The following is a 9,459-nucleotide window of genomic DNA, read 5'->3' on the forward strand; positions in this document are numbered from 1 at the left end:
GACTATCAAGTAAAAATTTTTGCCGGACGATATCTTATCTCTCCTCTATGAATATTTCATACATAACAATAGATATATGGTCAACAGTGATATTTAGTGATTGAAAATAAAATCTAGAATTATCTACTACAGTAAGAAACATTCACTGGATATCCATAAAAAAAAAAAAGCTGAAACACGCCAAAATGTCATCCGTCGGATTTTTTTATTCCGATGGTTTCAAACATACATTTCGAAAGATAAAAAAAAAATCTGTATAGACCCATAATTTACATATTTCCACTTGGCTGCCTGACAATTTTTTGAAGACAATACCATAAATATTAATGCTTTCATATGCCCTGTTTTCAATCATTTATATATTTAGTGTGAAAGATTTCAGTTCCATATCTCACATTATTTAAAGCTTGTTAGAATGGAAAATATTCATATTAAGAAAGTGCAACACATTAAAAAAAAAATAGAAACTTTTAAACTTGTAGTTTGTTTGGTTTCGAGAGAATTAAAGGTAAAAAATGCACATATTTTGTATAATCCAAACTAGACATAAACCATGAAATATTGTGTAATATCATATATACGACAGAAAATTCAGTTCTAACTCCATGGAAATCCCAAAATAGTGTAATAAAGACCATAAGATATGTAACATACCGGAAAATCTATCCCTCCACACACACACACACACACACACACACACATATATATATATATATATATATATATATATATATATATATATATATATATATATATATATATTTATATATATATTTATATATATATATATATATATATATATATATATATATACATGTATATATGTATATATATATATATTTATATATATATATATATATATATATATATATATATATATTTATATTTATATCTATATATATATATATATATATATATATATATATATATATATATATATATATATATATATACACACACATATATATATATATATATATACATATATATATATATATATATATATATATATATATATATATATATATATATAAATATACATATTTATATATTTTTATATATATATACATATATATATATATATATATATATATATACATATATATATATATATATATATATGTTTACATATGTATGTATATATATATATATATATATATATATATATTTACATATGTATATATATATATATATATATATATATATATATATATGTATATATATATATGTATATATATATGCATATATATATATATATATATATATATATATATATATATATGTATATATATATATATATATATATATATATATATATATACATATATATATGTATATATATATATATATATATATATATACATATATATATGTATATATATATATATATATATATTTATATATATATATATATATATATATATATATATATATATATATATATATATATATACTGTATATATATACATATATATATATACATATATATATATATATATATATATATATATATATATATATATATATATATATATCAGCAATTGATTTATTCCGTGGAAAGCGGAGTTTCAATACGAATAATAGTACCAGGGTTATGATATACATCTTTATTGCTTAGCTTTCGGAAAATCTGTTTCCATCATCAGAGCCTAAAATAGGATACATTATATAAGTTAAAACATAGTATGATAAATATTTAAAACAGAAAATTTAAAATGAACATACAAAAACTTTATGAAATAAAATAAGAAATTAACATAAAACTATAAAATCAATCTAAATACAAAATAAAAGATCAGAGCGCCAGTGCTATAAACTCACATGAAATAATATTAAACACAATTTAATTCATACGTTGCCCGGCCCAGGTTTGGTTTTAGTTTGTGCTGGAATATTGCCTCCATTATTAGTAAGTCGAGGTTACTCTGCGAAGTGGCTAAGATGGAAAAATTCCCCTTGGACATTGGGTGGTCCTCACTTACGGAATGGTCTCTGATGGCTGAATGGGGTGGTTTTGCCATATAATTACCAGTTCTAGGTGAGCGACCGAAGTGCTCAGACAATCTTGCACGGTAATGTCTTTCACTTTTTCCAATATACGATGCATTACAGCGATCACACCTATATTTATATATGACACCCGAAACAAAGATCATCTGAGACCCAGTCTTTAAATTTGAAAAATTTGCTCATAGCATTTGAGGGGGAAAACACGATCTTCAATGATACCTGAGGATAAAATTCACGCACAATTCTACTGCAATGATTTCGTATTTTAAAACTGTGGGACCCCAGATATGGAATAGAAAAGAAGATATTTTTCCGAGGAGCAATTAGTTTCCTTTCACAAGGTGGTAGCGTGAGTTTGCTTAGTGTTTTCCCTATATATGTATCAGTAAAATTATACGGGAATCCATTGTTATAAAGTAGTTTTTTATTATACGTCAGTTCCTTATGAATGTTGAGGTAATTAGAGCAAAGATTTTATTCCTATACAATATAAGAGAAGGCTTATCTGTACCCTCACTTGTAGAGCGTATAACCTTTGCTCTAATTACCTCAACATTCATAAGGAACTGACGTATATTAAAAAACTACTCTAATTGACCTATTTGTTAAAATTTTTTTAACTGTTCTCAAACCTGGCTCCAAACTTGTTGTTGATGAGAGCATGGTCCCATTTTGAGGGAGATTAAGCATCAAATAATACAACCAAGGTAAAGCTAATAAATATGGGATGAAGCTATACAAAGCGTGTACACCTGAAGGATATTCCTGGAATATGGAGATTCGTGAAGGGATGAGTAACAAGATTGCTGCTTTAAATTCAACTGAATCCAAAGTGGTAAACTTATGTAATGAAATTTTAGGTAAAGGATGCACAATCTACACCCACAATTACTACACCTCAGTAACTTTGGCTGAGTACTGGTTAGCCAAGAAGACTTATATTTGTTGAACTGTTAGAGCGTTGTACCAACCGTGTGTCACACAATTGTACATAATTCCTTTTGCATATATTATGCTTGTATCTGCTGTTTCCTCTGTAACATTGTCTGTCTTGTTAACTTGATATGTCCTGTTGCCTTGAGGTTTTGTATATAAAGGAGAGTGTTCTATAACAAAATAACTCAGTTGATTGCATCCTGCCTTTGAGTTCACAACCCTCTCTCGGCCCGTCACATTGGTGACCCCGGAAGTCGACTCGCTCCCACTGCCTTCCACCCCCACCTCTCTCGCCCCTCCATCGTTGGTAATATGACGGAGACGGACTCTACTACAGCAGTTGGCGCTGCGGCCGCCCCATTGAAACTTTCCCCGTTCGCCAGCGGAGAAGCGTTTGCTTGGTTTCAACGCACAGAAGTCCACTTTCGTATCAGGGGGGTGACTCGCTCAACCACCAAAGCAGATTATGTTCTCGCGGCGATACCCGAGGGCACCTTCCAAGAAATATCCGACTGGCTTTGTGAACAAGGAGACACCGTAATAGCGTATGAAGCCCTCAAAACATACCTTCTGCAGCAGTACTCGCCGTCGCCAGCCGCCCGTATAGCAAAGCTTTTTCAGCTCTCGCAACAACCGTTGGGGGACCAAAGGGCTTCGCTTGCCCTCAGGGAAATGACCAGTATCGCTCGCCTTCAACCTGCCCCAGACGGCTCTCCTCGTGAGGTGAACCTACTTCGTGCGCTTTGGATACGCCGTTTACCCGAACCTGTATGCGCTGCCATACCCGATGTCGATAGTTTACACATAAAGGACTTGATGACCAAAGCCGACGCCCTTATGGACAGCCACTTCAAGACCTCCATCAACGCCTCCACCCCTGACGACGAGGATGCCTATTCAACGTCAACCGAAGCTGACATGAATGCCGTAGGACATACACGCCTACCCCGTGACGTGCCGAAGCGGCGACAAAGCCGCCCACCACCCACCAATCGCTCGCACCCCAATGAACGACTTCTACAGCCACTTACTACCTCCCGTCCGCCGCAGTTTTGCTACTACCACTTCAGATTCGGGGCAACCGCGAAGAAATGTGCCAAGGATTGTCAGTGGCCAAAAAACGTGTAAGTAGGCCATCGCTTGTGGCGGTGGCCTCCCATGTTTCTAATCTTTTCTTTTTACAGGATGCAGGAACGGGCGTGCGATTTTTGGTAGACACGGGTGCTTGTCGTTCTCTTTTGCCAAGGAAACTCTTCAAGGCACGACGTAGTCTGTCTACATCTGCCGACGTCCGCTTGGTAGCTGCCAACGGATCTGCGATACCCACCTACGGTTACGAGAACCTCACATTATCATTCGGAAACGGTAAATTCAATTGGAAGTCTCTCGTTACTGACGTCACAATGCCAATCCTCGGTGCGGATTTCCTCTCTCATTTCCACCTTCTGGTCGATGTCGCCCACCGACGATTGGTCAACGCAGACTCGTACTTGTCGACACCTCTTCAACCCGCCCCCTCTAACCTCGCTCTCCACATCAGCGCACCCACGGATGCCTACGCCCACCTCCTCACGTGGTACCCGGAAGTTTTCCGTCCAGAACTTCGCCAAACGCCTACGGTTCCTGCCAAGCACGGTATTTATCACCATATCAAGACGACGGAACCCCCAGTCTTCGCAAAATTCAGACGTCTGGCACCGGAACGATTGGCAGCCGCCAAACAGACATTCGCCGAAATGGAGAAAATGGGCCTTTGCCAAAAGGCCTCCAGCCCATGGTCGTGACCCTTACTCATCGTTCTGAAGAAAGATGGCTCCCTCCGTCCGTGCGGAGATTACAGGCGCCTGAACATGCAAACAGAACCGGATCACTACCCCCTCCCAAACATTGACGATGTGACCTCCTACCTGCACAAAGCGAAGGTTTTTTCTACGCTCAACCTCCTGAAGGGGTATTATCAGGTGCCTATGAACCCAGAAGACATCCCCAAGACCGCCATCACCACTCCGTTTGGCATATACACCTTCAATTACTCCTGTTTTGGCCTTTGTAATGCTGGGGAACGTTTCAACGTCTCATGGATGGCATCTTAGGGGACCTCCCTTTCTGTGTATGTTATGTGGACGACATACTTGTGTTCTCCTCCTCAAAAGAGGAACACCTCCGTCACCTGCGCATCGTGCTCGACCGCCTGCAACAAAACGGCCTTGTAGTCCGGTACGACAAGTGTACCTTTGGCGCCAACGAAGTGTCGTTCTTAGGGCACCGTATCACTCCTGAAGGAGTCCATCCCCTCCCTGAGAAGGTAGCAGCCGTTCAGAATTTTCCCGCGCCCTCGACCGTCAAAGCTCTGCAGGAATTCTTGGGCATGATCAACTATTATCACCGTTTTCTGCCAGCCATTGCCGCCACTCTTGCTCCCCTCTACGCCTCCCTCAAGGGCAAGCCAAAGGACCTGAAGTGGGGTCCCCTTCAAGAAGCAGCCTTCTGCAATGCAAAGAAGGCCCTATCAACTGCTGCGGCTCTCACTTTTCCTATCCCACACGCCCCTCTCCTTCTCTCCACCAATGCCAGCGACGTCGCTATTGGTGCAGTACTCGAGCAGGTGGTCAAAGGCTCGCCCCGCCCATTGGCCTTCTTCAGCAGAAAACTTTCCAAGGCAGAATCGGGTTATTCTACCTTCGATCGAGAATTGCTGGCGGTGCACTTGGCTGTCCGACACTTTCACCATTTCTTAGAAGGTACGCCCTTCGTCATTCGCACAGACCACATGCCTCTGGTGCACGCCTTCACTCGACAGTCTGACGCCTGGTCCGCCCGTCAACGCCGACATCTCTCTGCCGTGGCTGAATACAATTGCACCCTCCAATACGTCCCTGGGAAAATGAATCCCATTGCCGATGCCCTGTCTAGAAACACGTTGGCTGCCATTCAACTGGGATTGGATTACAACGCCCTGGCTGAAGCCCAACGACAGGATCCAGAGTATCAAGCTTGTAGGACATCCTGCACGTCCCTCTGTTGGGAAGATTTTCCCCTCGAAGACTCCAACAACACCCTCCTCTGTGACGTCAGTACTGGTAGACCGCGACTTTGGATTCATGCTCCCATGCGCCGACAGGTGTTTGATTTCATTCACGGCCTTTCACATCCCTCGTGCCGTTCTACTGCACAGCTGCGGAAGGCAAAGTTCATTTGGCACGGCATTTCTAAGGATGCTAAGGATTGGGTACGCGCTTGTACTTCTTGCCAAACTTCCAAAGTACATCGACACACGGATTCAGCAGTGGGCACCTTTCCTCAACCTCAGCGTCGTTTCGCACACATTCACGTCGACGTTGTAGGCCCCCTACCCACATCACAAGGACATCGTTACCTGTTTACCGTCATCGACCGCTCCACTCATTGGCCTTAAGCCATTCCCATGGAAACTGCAACGTCCGCCTCATGTACATCTGCCTTACTCTCTGGATGGATTTCAAGATTCGGTATCCCTGAGCATATTACTTCTGACAGGGGAACCACTTTCACCTCTCAATTGTGGACGTCATTAGCGAATCTCCTGGGCATCACCCTACATCAGACAACGGCCTACAACCCCGCTGCCAATGGAATGGTTGAACGTTTTCATCGCACCCTCAAAGCAGCTTTGATGTCCCGCTGCAAGGATTGCAACTGGTTTACTCAGCTTCCCTGGGTCCTCCTGGGACTAAGGACCACTCCTAAAGACGCCCTCGACGTCTCGGCAGCTGAAATGGTGTATGGCGACCCGTTGGTCGTCCCTGCCGAATTTTTTCCTTCTACAGCCTCCTCCGACGATCTCCAGCGCATATGTCACGTCGTGGGAAAATTTACTCTGTGCCGCCAGACTTACAAGCCCCCAGCGAAGCATCACATACTAACGGACTTGCACTCTGCAACGCACGTCTTCCTGCGCAACAACACTAGCAAGCCACCACTAACGCCCCCTTACACGGGCCCTTTCCTTGTGATCAGACGAAGTCCGAAAGCATTCCTACTAAACATTCGTGGCAAAGAAGACTGGGTCTCCATTGATCGTCTAAAACCTGCTTATCTTCTGCCAGATGACCCACCTACAGTTCGCCTCTCCAAATCAGGGCGCCCTATTTAACATATACAGTATGTAATTTTTAGGGGGGGAGCCATGTACCAACCGTGTGTCATACAATTGTACATAATTCCTTTTGCATATATTATGCTTGTATCTTCGCTCTTCCCTCGCACTAAACGAACATGAAAATTCATGTCTGCGGTTTCCTCTGTAACATTGTCTGTCTTGTTAACTTGTTATGTCCTCTTGCCTTGAGGTTTTGTATATAAAGGAGAGTGTTCTATAACAATATAACTCAGTTGATTGCATCCTGCCTTTGAGTTCACAACCCTCTCTCGGCCCGTCACACCATCAAGGAAATACTTATGCAAAGAAGTGGTGAAAGCCTACTTTGAGAAAGGAGAAATGAAGGCAGCAGAAAACAGACAAGTTTAAAGTTATACAAGTGGAAGCATAATAGAGATATCTTGACACTATCAACAGTGCCTGAGCATGGCAATGACTTAGTTTTAGAAAAACAGAAGAGGAGATGATGTTAAACATGAAGGTGTCATTGAGTACAATAAAGTAAAAAAAAAAATGTGTTAATGTTGCCGATCAACTCAGTACCTACTCCTCACCACTACGAAAATCAAGGAAGTGGTACAGAAAATAGGGTCTGGAAGTGTTTGCTGATATATCAGTAACAAATGCTCGTATTCTATACAATAAATACTTGGCAGCAAAACAAGTATGCATAAGAACCTTCACAGAATATGTAGTCCTCTCTTTTACTAAAGATATTCCCGAGGAAAGGGCGAAATCAGGGAAGAGGACCTCCGATGTAACGGGTACAAGAAAAGAACACACCCTTAGAGAAGCAGATGGACAAACGATTCACACAAGGAAGCGATGGAGAGGATGTTAGAAAAAGATTTCACTGTCTCAGGGATACGAGGTGGCTTCAAACAACGCTAAGAGAGTATCCACCTCATCTTTGTATTCCGTGTTTCAACTAGAAACATGACTAATGCTATCGGTGAAATACATGGACATAAATCAAAGATAAGGATATTCCCATATTCCAGGCAATTAGCGATCAGAAACATTATTTTCTAATAAAAAGCACAATTTGGATTTATCAGGAATTTTCATGTTATACGTTATTTGCCAAGTAATACTTTCGTATGCAGTTCAGTGAAATACCTTGTCATAAATCCAGCACTAGGATAATGTAATATTCTAAGTAATAGATAGTGATATTTTGTATTAATTTTCCTTTCGTCATGGAAGTAAAACTTTCATTTACACACAAACAAATAGTTTGTTTGTAAATGAAAAATTCTGGTAAATCTCCGGATCGAATACTTCATTCCATAAACTATCATAAAAACGTTTGTAAAAATTTATGGAGTGTAGTATTTGGGCGACAGATGTACCAAAACGCAACAGTGAAACATCTAGTTCGTATATTATTTTTCATTGTTATGAGAGCACAATTTTCATTTATTAACAACTTTTATTTAATTGTTCAACATTATATGGTATTAGGGAAATTTTTTCTCTACAGTTGATTATGGTTGCATAATGTAATGCTTACATTTAGGATGTAAAATGTAAATAAACTTTATTAATATAGTGGATACCTGTATTTTCATTTTTACATAATAGTTATTACCTTATCATTTTGAACTTATTGCATGGCACCATTACAGCACATCTGAAGTCATAATGAAGATAAATTTACACAAAAACTTATAAAATACTCATGTTTCTGAAAATTTTTCAAAAGGGCTTTTCGGGCCATATATGTACCAATACGAATCAAGTGAAACATCTGCTCGGTACACTGGTGTCCATAATACACGGTTAACGTGCTAGAAGAGCTGCTTATCCTAGATAAAAATTTTCTTCTACTCTTACCAGGAGAAAAAAACAGCTCCTGAACAATTACAGTTCAGAAGGTAGCCTGTTGAGCGAAAAAGAATTGTTTGGTAACCTTTATGTTGTCAGGTGTAAGAAAAATGAAGAGAATGTGGAACGATTAGACTGCACTATTCGTTATATGTGTAAGCAAAGTAAAAATGAGCCGTAACTAGAGAGAGGGATCCAATGTAGTACAGTCTGACCAGTCAGAAGACCCAACAACTCTCTATTGGTCGTGTCTCAATGGGTGTCTGGTACTTTTCCAACTTACTACTTATAATCCTTTTCTTTAGTTTTCTTACGGTTGATCCTGGTACCAGCTCAGTTGTTTCATTATTTCTAATGACAATATATATATATATATATATATATATATATATATATATATATATATATATATATATATATATATATATATATATATATATATAATAATAATAATAAAAGAATATTTTATACCCATCGTATAGCACTGTATAGGAATCCTCTGCATTTTTTATCACTCCATCTCATACGATAATAAAACTCTAATTTGG

At 39.2% G+C, this 9,459-nt stretch overlaps 1 pseudogene; it reads left to right on the top strand.

Annotated features, from left to right (window-relative positions):
- Positions 1-1,670: 1,670 nt before the first annotated feature.
- LOC137659829 (piggyBac transposable element-derived protein 4-like) lies at positions 1,671-8,024 on the top strand (annotated as a pseudogene).
- The last annotated feature ends 1,435 nt before the right edge of the window (positions 8,025-9,459 follow it).

The sequence above is a fragment of the Palaemon carinicauda genome, chromosome 20 (assembly GCF_036898095.1).
Source record: "Palaemon carinicauda isolate YSFRI2023 chromosome 20, ASM3689809v2, whole genome shotgun sequence".
NCBI lineage: Eukaryota > Metazoa > Arthropoda > Malacostraca > Decapoda > Palaemonidae > Palaemon > Palaemon carinicauda.